Source organism: Glandiceps talaboti, chromosome 23 (genome assembly GCF_964340395.1).
Source record: "Glandiceps talaboti chromosome 23, keGlaTala1.1, whole genome shotgun sequence".
In the NCBI taxonomy this organism is placed as follows: domain Eukaryota; kingdom Metazoa; phylum Hemichordata; class Enteropneusta; family Spengelidae; genus Glandiceps; species Glandiceps talaboti.
Window position 1 is genome coordinate 9,753,274 of NC_135571.1, and position 14,830 is coordinate 9,768,103.

A 14,830-nucleotide genomic window follows, 5' to 3' on the forward strand; every position below is an offset into this window, starting at 1 on the left:
CCCCACATAATTGATTTTCTTCAAAGTTTTCGCTGTCTCCGATTCGGATTTCAGCACCATCTAATCTGAAAGCTACACAACAGTAAAACGTGTGTTAACAGTTTCACTCGTATTAAGACTTCAATTTAGTGGAGAATAACAGATGTCTTGCAGAGCTATAAAAAAGGTTGATATTAGTTGTGCATGTGGATAAGGCCAAAAAAAATAATTATTTGGTTCGGTAACCAGTGACCCTACCTCGAGTTTTTGTTTAGTTTTTTTTATCAATTTATTTTAAATGTATGCACACTCTCAAAAATGTAATTCACTACTCGTTAGTTGACTTCAACACTGAACTACTTCCTGCCAACTAAATACCGTCGTGTTCAGTTGACATTGTCAGGTTACCTTTACTAGTATTGGTGAACTTGACAAAAGATTTGTTTTTGGTAAAATCACAAAAAGAAAAACAATACAAAACCTGAAATCGTAACAATGGTTTGAATACTTACGACAACAATCATGTCTGTTTGTGATCACTACAGCATAAACATCGCGAGATTCCCCGAGATCTAGTTTCCACCATGGGTTTTCTTGTCTTGCTGTCAAAGTACATGACCCTTCATATAAATCACTGTTCTTATCGCCATCAACTGCTTTGCCGGCAACTGCATCCATTTTTGTAGAACTTTGTGATACAGGCATATTCAATGCCATATTTTGAAGATGGTCGGGAAGGACGCATGCTGAATAAAAATAGTAAAGATGATGGTGTGATTAAGGATACAAAGTAAAATATCTTTGCTCTAAAATAAATTGGTAAGAACTGGTAAGCTGGAAACCAAAGTTGACCAATTGGTCTGCGCCTCTTTCTTTTGCTTCTTTCTTCTCTAATGCTGGCAGTGGATATTTTTTCCAGAACGTTACAAAACAAACAAACAAACAAACAAATAAATAAATAAGTAAATAAATAAATAAATAAATAAACAAACAAACAAAACGAAACAATGTGAAACAATGCAAAGTGAAGCTAACAGATACAAAAACCAAACCGAAACGAAATGAAACAAAACGAAACAAAACGAAATGAAACGAAACAAAATGAAACGAAATGAAATGAAACCAAGTGAAACGAAATGAAACGAAATGAAATGAAACAAAACGAAACGAGACAAAATGAAACAAAGCAAAATAAAACTCAACACACCTGGTGCCTCTGTTGGTGGCAATGTAGTAGGACCAATACGTGGTGCATACACTTGAACTTCACACAATGTAAGTCTCTGACTAACTCCAGCAAGATGTACGCTGACATAACGCCCTACAATTGGTCTTCCGCAATCACAGATGACCTCGACTATTTCTTGGCTCAAGACATCCTCAGTGAAACGGAAACCACAAAGAGCATTTTCAAGGTGGTTTTCACTATCACCTACACGAACTTCTGCATTAAGGAGCTTGTCAGCTGTCAAAAATAAAAATCGAGAAATGTAAAGAACAAACATGACATCTGATCCTTAAAATTGCAACCTTAGTCAGAGTACGAATACAGTCACTTGCATATAATAGTCAAAGGTAATTTCCGGGTTTGAGTTCTATTCTTACACTGAAAAAGTTCAAATTGCTTTATATGTACTATATGACCTACAATACTTTGACAAGAAAATTATTTTTTTAAAAACCACAATAAATATTTCCAATTATATGGCCTCAGAAAATAGGGTAGGTAGGTTGGGAATTTGTTTTATTTTATTTGATTTTGTTGAAATATTTTTAATTTAACCGAAAACAAAAATTTGATGAAATATGTAAAGATATCGTTTGGGAACGAAAACACACGTGCATGAAGGGCAAGAAGACAAAGCATATCTAATCTGTTTGTTTTTAATTTAAAAAAAATCAGGGTAGGAGGTTTTAACTAGGATTGGTCGGGTTATCAGAAATACCTTTTTTTGCATAATTGTTTCAAGGTTGGAGTAACGGGTAGTTGTATGATGCACTAATTCAACGTATACATTTACTGAAGGATAATATATGCTATGTAATATGTTGAAAGATATGCATGTAAACTTTAACGGAAAAAAACACATTCTGGGTGGGAAAATAGCAATCACTATGGGAGTTTAGTCTGACTGTCTTTATGGAAAAGGTAATATACTCACAACAGCAGTCCATACGATTCGCGACCTTGACCATGTAGACATCGTGAGATTCTAGCAAATCGACCTTCCACCATGGTTGATAGTCCATGTTTGTCTTTGTACATGTCCTCTGTGAGAAATCACCGTTCGTATTTCCATCAACAGCTCTTTCAGCAATGGCGCTACCAGCTGTGGAACTTTGTGATGCGAATGTGGTATCTACGTTGCGAAGGTCTGATGGAACTTCACATACTACCTCTGTATATTGAAGACAAAAGAACAACCCAATGAACTGTTACTATACTCAATATTAAAAATGATGATGTGCAGTCTATCGACTTGTATTGACTAATTGGACTGGGTGGGGGAGGGGTATAAGAACATAGTGACAGTGATTACTACATCACACAGGCTATTTAAATACCAACGCTACGGTATAGACAGTTTCCTAACTTTATCGTTTTATCTGTAAGGAAATACGATTATAACTGCAGCAGACAAACTTATATGTAACTAATAGAAGAAAGTCTACATAGTGAATAAGACTGCATATTACATAGAGACTGAGAAGTCAGCATTGTGATAAGCACTACTGTATACTGTCTGTATAGTGATAACAAGCTGTTTGCATAATAACAAGTCACAGATTTGTATAAGTCTGTAAGGTGGTGCCCTCACACACCGGTCAAAGCAACCCCTCTCACAGGGGAAAGAGGAGGGCGGTGAGGGCAGCACGACACGACGTATCTTTAAGACAATCTAGTTTTATAGTACAATGTACTTTGATTACATTTCGTACCTGCTGTTGTTGTTAATTCTGGTCCGGTTCCTGGTGTTTCGGTGACGTCAATCACACCATTTGTATCGTTGGTCCAAACTTCGACTTCACACAGTGATAGGGCAACCGTTGCACATCGTACCTGTACGCTGATAAATCGTCCTTTTAGGGGACCATTTGCACACCTCAAATGAATCTTTTTCTGTGCTAATACAGACGTTGTCACCACACCACATACAGCATTCTTAGTGAAATCATGGTGATCCCCAACACGTACTTCAGCACCCAACAGACGTTCAGCTGTCAACAGAAATTATATATAAATTAATTATAATATGTGAATAAAGATTCATATTAGGTCGGCCATACATGTCTTCAGTCCTGTGAACTAATAAAACATGACGCCCTCTACGGTATGTTAGAAAAATACACAACGTCACTGCTCTGGTGATGGCGATCCTGTCAGCACATATATGAGTGAATATCATCGTTTATTGCTGATATTTCAGAAGTTGAAAGCAGACAGCATAAAGTTTCAGTCATTCATATTGCTTAAATATGATTATGAAATAAAAGTATCACCAACATGTACACATGAAATTACTTTATTTAAAAAAAAATACTTAAAAAAATATTAAACCACCTATATACCAGCTACCCCATCGGTTTTAAGGTGTTACGATTAAAAACAGAATTATATAGAGGGCGCCCTTACTTAGTGACCATCCTTGTAGTCATATATGTGTAAATTCCATAATAGTATCATTTAGATGAACCATGGTGTCCAAAACCATCTTTCTATCCAACTTATTTATTACAAATCTTACCACAACAATCCTGTCTGTTCGTCAGTGAGACGAAGAAAATATCACGTGACGTGACGAGGTCAACCTTCCACCAAGGTTCAAATTCAGATCTTGTTAGAGTACAGGAGCGATGACAGAAATTTGGATCATCATCGCCATCTACGGCGTCTTTGGGTTTAGAATGCCAGTTAGATGAACTCATATCTGCGCATTTACCATAGGCAACGTTTGTTAGATTTCCTGGAATTTCCTCAACTGTAATGCGAAAGAAAAGAGATTTTCGGTAATTTTTCCCAAGTTTTCGGTAGTTTTTCAAGGGAAGAGTAGTCATAGTTAGACCAACAACGACGTTGACGACGGTTAAATCACCACCACCACCGCCACCACCACCACCACCACCACTACCACCACCACCACCACCACCAATCCCCCACCCCCACCCCCACACCACCACCACCACCACCACCATCACCACTACCACAACCGCAACATCAACAACAAAAACAACAACATGTAAACCTGCAGCGTAAGTGGAACACTTGGTTTCGACAAACTGAGAAAGACAACTAAAATCATTATTGTAACAAGGTGACGTCAATCTCTCAGTGGAGACAAATGAGATATTATTATTAGAACTTAGAAAACACTAGTTATATCTAACCACAGACAAGTAACAAACGTTTGATTACTTGTCTGTGATCTAACCTGTTCGACTTTCATATATTTGAGTAACATTCTTTTGGCGTTACATCGGATATGTTTCCACACACTTGGAAGTTATATAAGTGGTGTTATCCACGGATGTCACAACGTCATCATACGTAAACTCTGCCGTACATGTGCATTCATTTGAAAGTTTTGCGGACTTTTCGAGAAAACTGTATTCAGAAGTAAAATTTGTCTAAATTTCAGTACCTGTATCGACTTCCCCATCTGTATCCGGGCATGGCTTATCTGCACAATCAGTTGGTCCTTCAGTTGGTGGTGCAGGGGTTGTTGGTGCTGGGGTTGGTGCAGGTGTTGTTGGCGCTGGAGTAGTGGGTGCAGGCGTAGTTGGTGCTGGAGTAGTTGGAGCAGGGGTTGTTGGAGCAGGCGTAGTTGGAGCTGGAGTAGTGGGTGCAGGGGTTGTCGGGGCTGGGGTTGGAGCAGGCGTAGTTGGCGCTGGAGTAGTGGGTGCAGGCGTAGTTGGTGCAGGGGTTGGCTCTGGAGGTGTTGTTGGCAACATCGTGGTTTTCTCACCTGGTGGTCTTGGTCCTGTGAGTAAAAAGGTGACAGAAAAGTTTTGTTTTCAGTTGATGATCAAGTGACTGCCATTATATTGTCACCCATTAAAAACACATCTCTCCGTAAGTCACGGTGTAAGATTTTGTCGAGAGTGGATAAGTACAGTGTAATGGACAACTAACAAGGAATGGTATTACTGGAGACAGAAAAAAATAAACGAAACACACACACACACACACACACGCACACACACACACACACACCTACTGTTCCTACACAATGGAATATGATGGATCTATTGTTCTGGTTGAAATGCAAACGTGCAAATAATATATAAAATAATACACACCACAAGTGAATGGTACCGCCTTAATGTTAATCAACTCTGTCCAGGTTAGTTCATGCCACGATACTACGTCACCGCATGCTGGTTTACAGGCTTTTGAAGCAAGCTGAAATGTAAAATATCTTGTATTCATACATTACAAAATCCTACAACAGTTAATTGCTTTAGACCTGATGACCACTTGCAACGACAAGTATCATATGCAAATCACGTTATTGATATGCAAAAACGACAACTGGTATGCAAATTTTTTAAGTATAAAAATTGAATTTTAGGTTGTAAAGCTAAGTTGGTAAAATCTATTACCTACATTAGAAACTCAGCAAGTTAATAGTGGTTTTAGAACTACGGAAGATAACTAATTAACTTATGCAAATTACGTTATTGATATGCACAGTTTACTATTTAATTAGTATGTAAATTTAAAGTATGGCAGACATTCTTAAATCTTCAGTTTTGCACCTCATTTAGTGAATAGCATTTGTGCAGCTTAGTTGATGAAAATATGTACCTTAATGCCCCTTTTATCCAGTACACTGCTCCAAAAATTGAAATATCGGAATTTTCCGTAAAATGAGTCTTCTTTGTTGAATCCACCGGCTAAACTGCCTTGCTTCTGGCCAACGATAAGTGATCCACCGCCTGGTACAATCTCGCCTGCCGCGAGACCACTGCCACGATACAACTCCTTTGCTTTGTCAAAGATTACGAATTCACCCCCCACAGAGTTCCAGGTGAGGCAAATGAAGTGACCAGTCTGGTTGTTCAGATCGATACCAGTGAACTCACTTTTCTTGTTGTTTATGATTACTCTGCAAAATTAATATAAAACAGTGATAACTCTCTACTATTTAATATCAAAATAAATATTTGAAGTTATAATCTAACAAAAAAACACAAGCACAAATACCAACGATAACAATTCTTCAGGTTGAATAGCGTTGTCGGACCAAAACTAAAGTGTTATTTAAGAAAAGAATATAACGTACACCGGACATGATTATGTAAATGAGGCTAATGTTATGCATTTTGAATCCCTATGATAATTAATATGCGTTAAATCCTTTTCAAATATGGATGTACATGTGACATGATTATGTAAATTAGACTAATGTATGCATTTGTTGCCCTATGCTAATTAATATGCATTAATTCCTTTTTAAATATGGATGTACATGTGACATGATTATGTAAATTAGGCTAATGTTATGCATTTTGAATCCCTATGATAATTAATATGCATTAAATCCTTTTCAAATATGGATGTACATGTGACATGATTATGTAAATTAGGCTAATGTTATGCATTTTGAATCCCTATGATAATTAATATGTATTAAATCCTTTTCAAATATGGATGTACATGTGACATGATTATGTAAATTAGGCTAATGTTATGCATTTGTTGCCCTATGCTAATCAATATGCATTAATTCCTTTTCAAATATGGATGTACATGTGACATGATTATGTAAATTAGGCTAATGTTATGCATTTCATGCCCTATGTTAATTAGTATGTGCATTAATTCCTTTCCAAATACGGATGTACATGTGACATGATTATGTAAATTAGGCTAATGTTATGCATTTCATGCCCTATGTTAATTAGTATGCATTAATTCTTTTCCAAATACGGATGTACATGTGACATGATTATGTAAATTAGGCTAATGTTATGCATTTCATGCCCTATGCTAATTAGTATGCATTAATTCCTTTCCAAATGTGAATATATTGAATTCATTCATTGAAGAGTTTCACAGATATAGACAAGACGACAACAGAGAGATGATTTATTAGTGACGAAAATATCATGTATACTGATAATAAAAATTACACACGCTATGCAATTCAACAACAAAATTAACGTTGGCAATTGTGCCTTGGGTGTTTTTGTTAGATTAGAAACATTACAAATATCATACAATGTGACAAGTAAAACATTTCCTAAAAAGAGGCATAAATCAATGAAGTTAAAAAGTTGAACTTCTAATCTAATGTGCAGCGCTTTTGAATATTTGTAAAAATAGAGGAGGTGCTTAAGAAATGGGAAAAAAGTTACGTGTTTATGCAAGACTTACCTCAAGTTATTGACGTTTTCAATAACAATACTGCCCTCAGTGTCCCCTTCGGCAAAGTAACTGAAGGCAACATTACTGGAGTAACCATAATCATCGTTCAAACGCATCCAATAACAAATAGTTAACTCGGTCAAATCTGGTACATCTCTTGGTAGAGGGGCAAGGCTAAAACCTCCTGTGTTGTTAACCTTCCATAAATAATGATCAAAGACTCCAGGGCCACAACGATCAATCTCAGCTGTAAAACAATGATAATATGCCAGTTTGATGACTGAATACAAACAGAAATTACTGTAGTTATTAAATCTATCATCATTTATAAAGATAAATATTCATTCTTTCACTTACCTCCATTCTCTAGCCCATTTCCTCTAGCACGTTTTCAATTATTAGTTCACTCAGTCAATCAGTCACTCATTCACTCACTCACTCACTCACTCACTCACTCACTCACTCACTCACTCACTCACTCATAAACTCATAAACTCATAAACTACAGCAACTGTCGTTCAAGGCAAGGTTAACAGATCAAGGTCTCAATACTTACGACAGAGTTCGCTTTGCAGCTCATAAACATCATCAAGCCTACGTATATCAATGTCATTTCTCGAAGTTATGTCTTTCATTGCCGGCCAGTACATGACATCACCACACAGTCTTACACAACCGTTATCATCAATGTGCATTGCCTAATGTTACAATAGAGAAGAAGACGATGATAGAACACGTCCCATTTACGATGACAACGAACACATGACGTATTTTGATAAGAGTACATTGTTGCAAAACCGTATTTTGTGCCATATAATTTCTAAGATTACTAAAACTTTTGACTAGTTTATAGTAGAAATGTTTAAGTGTAAAATTGAGCACTTTCTCAACTTCCTGTGTACATACTTAGCATCGTCAAATGTTGAAGCTTAACGTCTGATACTTAAGCGAAACGTTTAAAGTGAGGTAGCACATGAAATCGAAGTGAATGTTAAATCTGGTAAATTTCAAATAAATCGTGAGTTTTCCCATATGACTTCCTTGGTTTTCTCAAAATGGGCAGGAGATCAGGTAACTTCAAACGGTCGATCAAATCTTTTCATTCTTACCTCTATCTCTGACCTCAACTTGCGTTCTTTCCACATGTTAAAGTACGCGATTTCAGCATATAGAGCAGACCCTTCAGCAAAACCACCAGTTGTTTGTGTAGCCCGCTGTCCCAGGAACAAACTACCGCCACCGTGTATCAGCTGTCCGTCAGATAAATCTTTGCCGTTGATTGGTTTACCGTTCTTGAAGTAGGAGTGTCCACCACCATGTGAATCCCACGTGACACACACGTGATTCCAAGTATATCCGAGGAGGTTATGACGAGATACTTTGCCACGTTGGTCATTAACTGTCATTTTCAGACCTGAGAGACCGTCGACGACGATGCTGCCATAGGAGTCACCCTTTGCAAAGTAACTAAGGATAGTACCATCACGACGAACTGGTTCGGTGATTCTGATCCACATACAGAAAGTGAACTCGGCCAGTTCGGGCACTGGATGCTCAAGATGAGCGTAGCCTTCATCGGTGTGGAATACCCAAACCTCATCTCTCACTTTGACATCATGACAGTATTTTGGGTACGATGGAACTGTGGAAAATAAAACAAGTAACTATTAAAGGTTGTCTGAATGTATAATTTATTTGTTCAAAATATAAGACGGGTTAAAAGTTATACTAACGTTTATTTTTTATTTTTAATATTCATTTTTCAATTTTATCTCGGATAAGATGAATTGAAAAACTTATTATTTCTTCAACGATTTTGAAGAAAAACTGCGAAAAATGAAAGAAAAAACTTTTTTTTAATTTGTCAGCAAGAGTGTATATACTTTTCGACATTTTTTGAGAAACTAGTGTTTCATCTTGTTCCTTCTATGTGCTTGGGTTTTGTTTCTATAAAATAGTTATTTTTGTTCGCATGTTTGCACTGGTACAATATGTATCTTCCGGAATACCACCAATGTAATAACATCACCTTAACATTCCGTGTGAGGGCGTGTTTAGTGGGGGCCAGAATTTTCTACCCATAACTCTCCCACTGTCCACGAACACAAAATATTAGATCACATAGATACGATAGTAATCAAAATGGCGGAATAGAAAGTGAATTTTCACAATGATCTTAACTATGTATTTTTGGATTGAAGTTTAACAGTCTATCTGCATATAGCTATACTACCATGTTACTGCATTGACACGGATATGCAAATTCTGATCAGCTCCTCACAGCACAAAAGCCCCCCCTCCCCATTTATGCGCCAACATGTACCCATTACTGATTATCGAACGGCTTGCCTCTTTGTGACAAATGTTTGAGTCAAAATATGTCCTAACTTACAAGGATATGTTGATCTATACATCAAAAGGTACCAGCATTGTTTGGAAAATGTAATATTCTCTTGTACTTTTTTTGAAATGGAACAGTAGTTTTAAGAAAAACGAAACGGTCGATTTACCTTTTGGGAGCTCGGAGGGTGAGGTTGTAACTGAGTTCAAGTCAGAGTTTTTCACCATAGACCAGTAAACTATATCACCACAACCACGGTTCATACTATCCTCAGCCAGACCCTGGAAACAACAAAGTGACGTGTATTTATTATCAATTTGAAATATCCATCAAGTAAACCTTCTAACTTTTTTATCCCTCTATGTTTGTTTCTATTGCCTTTGTGTATGAATGTCCTTGTTTGGTTCACATACATACAGACAGACAGACAGACAGACAGACAGACAGACATACATACATACATACATACATACATACATACATACATACATACATACATACATACATACATACATAGTAATTTACATAAACTCACCTCTACTTCATATTGGAAAAGACGTCTTTTCCACATATTGAACTGTGTCAAGTCACCTCTGTATGGACTCTGAAATCCGCCATTTTTAACCGTCTGCTTGACGCCAAGGACCAACGATCCACCGCCACCAACGATTTCATTTTCAGCCAAGCCTTGAAATCCGTAGTAAGACTTCCCATCCTTATACATCTATGGAAAACGAAAGAATAAACATCGAGGGCGTTGTCATTTTCCATGCGTTTTAGTCCAAATAGTACAAAATATTGTATTTTCAACGCCATCTCTAGTTACACGCTTTAAAGTCTAAGAATAGCGTATCATTTTGCAGTAACATACATGTAATTGCATCCACGCAGATATATATCGAAAAAAAAAGTAATTTGTAACCCAGGTATACAACAGCTGATCACTGGAAACAATACCCCTAATCAACAGAGAACGTGAGATGCAAATGTAATGGAACAATGCTAATAAAGTTTTAAAAAAACAACAGATTGTACAAAACTACTAATGAACAAGACACGTGTAAAAAAATTAGGTAACATGGAGAACAGGTGTACAATTGTACCCGCGAATGAATTAAATCCAATATTTAATTTTCAACATGTTAATAAAAGTTTCCGTGAGATGTTCACTCCTAGTAACATTGCATCAGGATAAGGGAGTTTTCTTCGATGATCATTGCAAGTTCACTGACTGAATATAATAGAAGACTGAATTACTTTTCATGTATTATACCTTCACGACATAATTTAAGGTTATCGCTGCATGAAACATTCTATTGAGACGTATGTACATCCAATATGTGAAACTCTTTGAATTGAATAGTGAATGTAAGGAATATTTTCCATACTAAATGATGATGATGATGATGATGATGATGATAGTGATGCTGCTGCTGCTGCTGCTGATGATGATGATACCTACCTCATATTCACCACCTGCAGATGTCCATGTAACGCATATGTGGTGCCAATCACCATAGTTAGCTTCAATAGTAGAATCGTTGCTAAGTTGTGTATTGACGATCATTCGGAGGTTACCAGGATCATCTACCAATACGTTATGGGTACTAGATGAGAAGTAGCTAACCAGGGCACCGGTGTTACTTCCAAAAGTTGCTCGCATCCACCAGCACCAGGAGAGCTCTGTCAAATCCGGAACACTAGCTGGGACTTTGACATAACTAGACGTTTTGCCGCTAAAAGCCAACGATTTGTGTTCGACATCTCCTCCATAGCAATGTTGTTCATACAGTGGAAACTTTGTATAGTGGTCTGTAATGTAAAATGTGAATTTAGAATCAGTAATGTCTACGTGAATAATAAGTGTGCGTGTATGTATGGGGGGGGGGGGGGTAGCGAGAGGAGATACATACGTACAATATATATATATATATATATATATATATATATATATATATATATATATATATCAGTGCAATGAGAGAAAAATAGACGAAGAGAGACAGAGATACACGGATGGACAGACAGACATTGAACAACGAGACAGAGAGATAAACAGGGAGACAGACAGGGAGACAGAAATATAGTCAGAAATAGAAATAGGAAGAGAGATTGACAGAGACAGAGAGAGGGGTACAGAGACAAAGGGAGGGCAGACAGAAAGGCAGAGACAGGCAGAAAAAGATACAGATAGCGTGACAGACAGATTGAGAGGCAGACCGAGAGTGAACAAGTAGACACAAATAGAGAAACAGAGGGATATCATTTTCTCGTTTTCAAGCACATTTGTCATTTGAACCCATTTGATAATTAGTCTTATTTGTTCAAGTAAAAAATAAAGAAAAAATCAAACATATGAACTAGTTCCCCCTGCATTTTTATATCAGAAAGTTGTTCTTCACATACTTGGTCGTATTTACTTGATTCTTACCGGAGCAAATATTTCGATTGGTAATGTCAAAATCTACCATATGTTACAAAATTGACACTTTTTCCAAACTAATTTTCACGTAGAACGGTAAAAGAAAGAGGGAATTAAAGTGTTCTAAAAGTGGTGAGAGAGATATGAAAGACGTAAAAAATCGAACGTTACTTACCAATGATTTTTCCGTTGATCAACGATGCAAGCACCACGAGGACAACGAAGCCCAGTTTACAGCCCTCCATCTCCCCTGGGCAGTGACAAGACTCCAAATAGATATTTTTCCGAGTTGATGAGCATTATATTTGAAGTAAGTTATGCATAATGCATTAATTATATCAAATCATTATGTATGTAAAACAGACAAATTTTACATTTGAGTTTTTTTAGAGTTGCACAACCGTATTTTAACTGTACATCGTCATTCATTTTATCATGTTCGATAGACTTATCGAAATCTTTTAAAATCAATTTAAAATAGGGTCTATAAGGTCGAAGAAAAACATTCAAACTACAAGAAGTTACGCACATTCACTGATTAATACGCAGGTCATTCAACCCCAAATTAGAATAAAATGAAATATAGTCAAATTAAAACAAGTTTTCAATATATATAATTGCTACAGGGATAGATTTTATTCTAAATTTTAATCATGAATAAATTATGCAAATGTATGTATACTGGTAAGGACACTTGCTACCGTTAATTTGGTACAGCTGTTTAGTTCATTAAATGTACTTGTGTTTAGAGAAACAAACAATATGTAAATTAATCAAATGGAATACCATGATGTTAACAAATTGGACACTTTTAATGCCACTATCAAAGGATAACCTTATTAATAACCGGGTTTAGATAATATTTCATGTTTAGATATATTTCACTAATTATGCTTTTTTCATAGTTATAGTCATGACTAAAATTAAGAATCGAAAATCGAAAATAAAATTGTCATAAATCGACTTTTTTGTGTAAATCTAGTGGTTATAAATGGTCGATTAAATCAAATGTTACCGAATGCTGCCATGTTAGCTTGACTATGTTTAATATCAACTAACCCAGCATGAGATCGGATATCCATGGCTGGTAAACTGGTACTGTATTAATAATGCTGTCAATACATAGAGTACTGACTATTCATATGTTTGTCTAACGTTTGCCTGGTATTGTAAACAAGGTAAAGCAGGGACGAAGTTGTTTTACAGACACAGACACAGACACAGACACAGACACAGACACAGTCGCTCGCACAAAGACAGACACAGACACACTGTCACACACATATCTAGACTCAGTGACAAACAGACACCTACACACAGACAACACACACATACATACATACATACATACATACATACATACATACATACATACATACATACATACATACATACATACATACATACATACATACATACATACATACATACACAGACAGACAGACAGACAGATAGACAGACAGACAGACAGACACCATTTCACCATAGGAAATAATAATCAATTGTTTACTTGTGATTGCAATAATAATTGGTTTATACCTTTTGCACAAGAAGTTCGAAACCAGCGATTTTGCTTGATTTTGCACACTTATTATATTAAGAGTATTCTGTGTTTTACATATCCAATTGGAGAAAATATGGTCTTAGAATAGAAATATCATCTTCTTACACAGATCGCGTTTATCGATAAAAATATCTGTACCAAAGATAGTGTTACTCTTCATCGTCTTGTACCTGTCATCTGGATTTATTAATGTTGTTTGCAATTACAAGCATAACCAAGAAAATTGATATACGTGTTTTTCCTCTTACATGCAACTGCAGACATCAGATCGTGGACAAATGCAACCTGTTACAAACAGGGAAAGTAAACAATTGAATTGAATCGATAACACTTTGCACAGCATGTTTGAAGTACAGAGACTTTTATTACATTCCATCATTTGATAAGAACAGTTTTACACAATAGTTGATGTTCACAAACAAATTTCCAGTTCCCCTGGCATTTCATGTATATGCAAAGAGGCCATAAAACTGTTCTTATCAAACCATGAAATGTAATACAGGCCTCTGATGTTCCAAATTGCTGTGACACGTGTTATTAATTCATTCATTCACTTATCCTGTTTGTCCCCGACGTCTGATGTAGTATCAGACCGACTCATTGACTGTAAGATACGCCGTGTCGTCCCGCCCTCACCGGCATCCTCTCTGTCTGTGAGAGGGCTCGACCGACATATGTGAGGGTGTCACGACGTTCCGTACAGCCTACCCGACTTACACATGTTACAGTCTTGTCTTGAAAGAGAGCTACGCAGACATGTAAACGAAACTATTTCATTTTAAGGCCTCTCTAAATAAAGTCCTTAGACCACGGGTTGTGGTTAGGATGCATGATCGATGTCATTGGTCTAACGCCATAAGGTTAACGAACTTTTGTCCATATTAGATCTGTCACCTTCATATATAACCTATAAGTTTACTTCTTGATTTGATATCATAAAGGTCAGGTCAGTAGACTTGAGTATGTGTATATGGTGACCTGTATAAGTACTATGTTATTTTCGATCTTTGACTGTGTTTGACCCTTTCTACCCGCGTGTCAACCTGCAACCGGAACTGACCTCGATTTGATGTCCACGCAGTAAAATGGATGCACTTTTACTTGTCAAAATAGTTCTTGTACATCTCTTCATTTTACATGTTTCAGGTGAGTCAG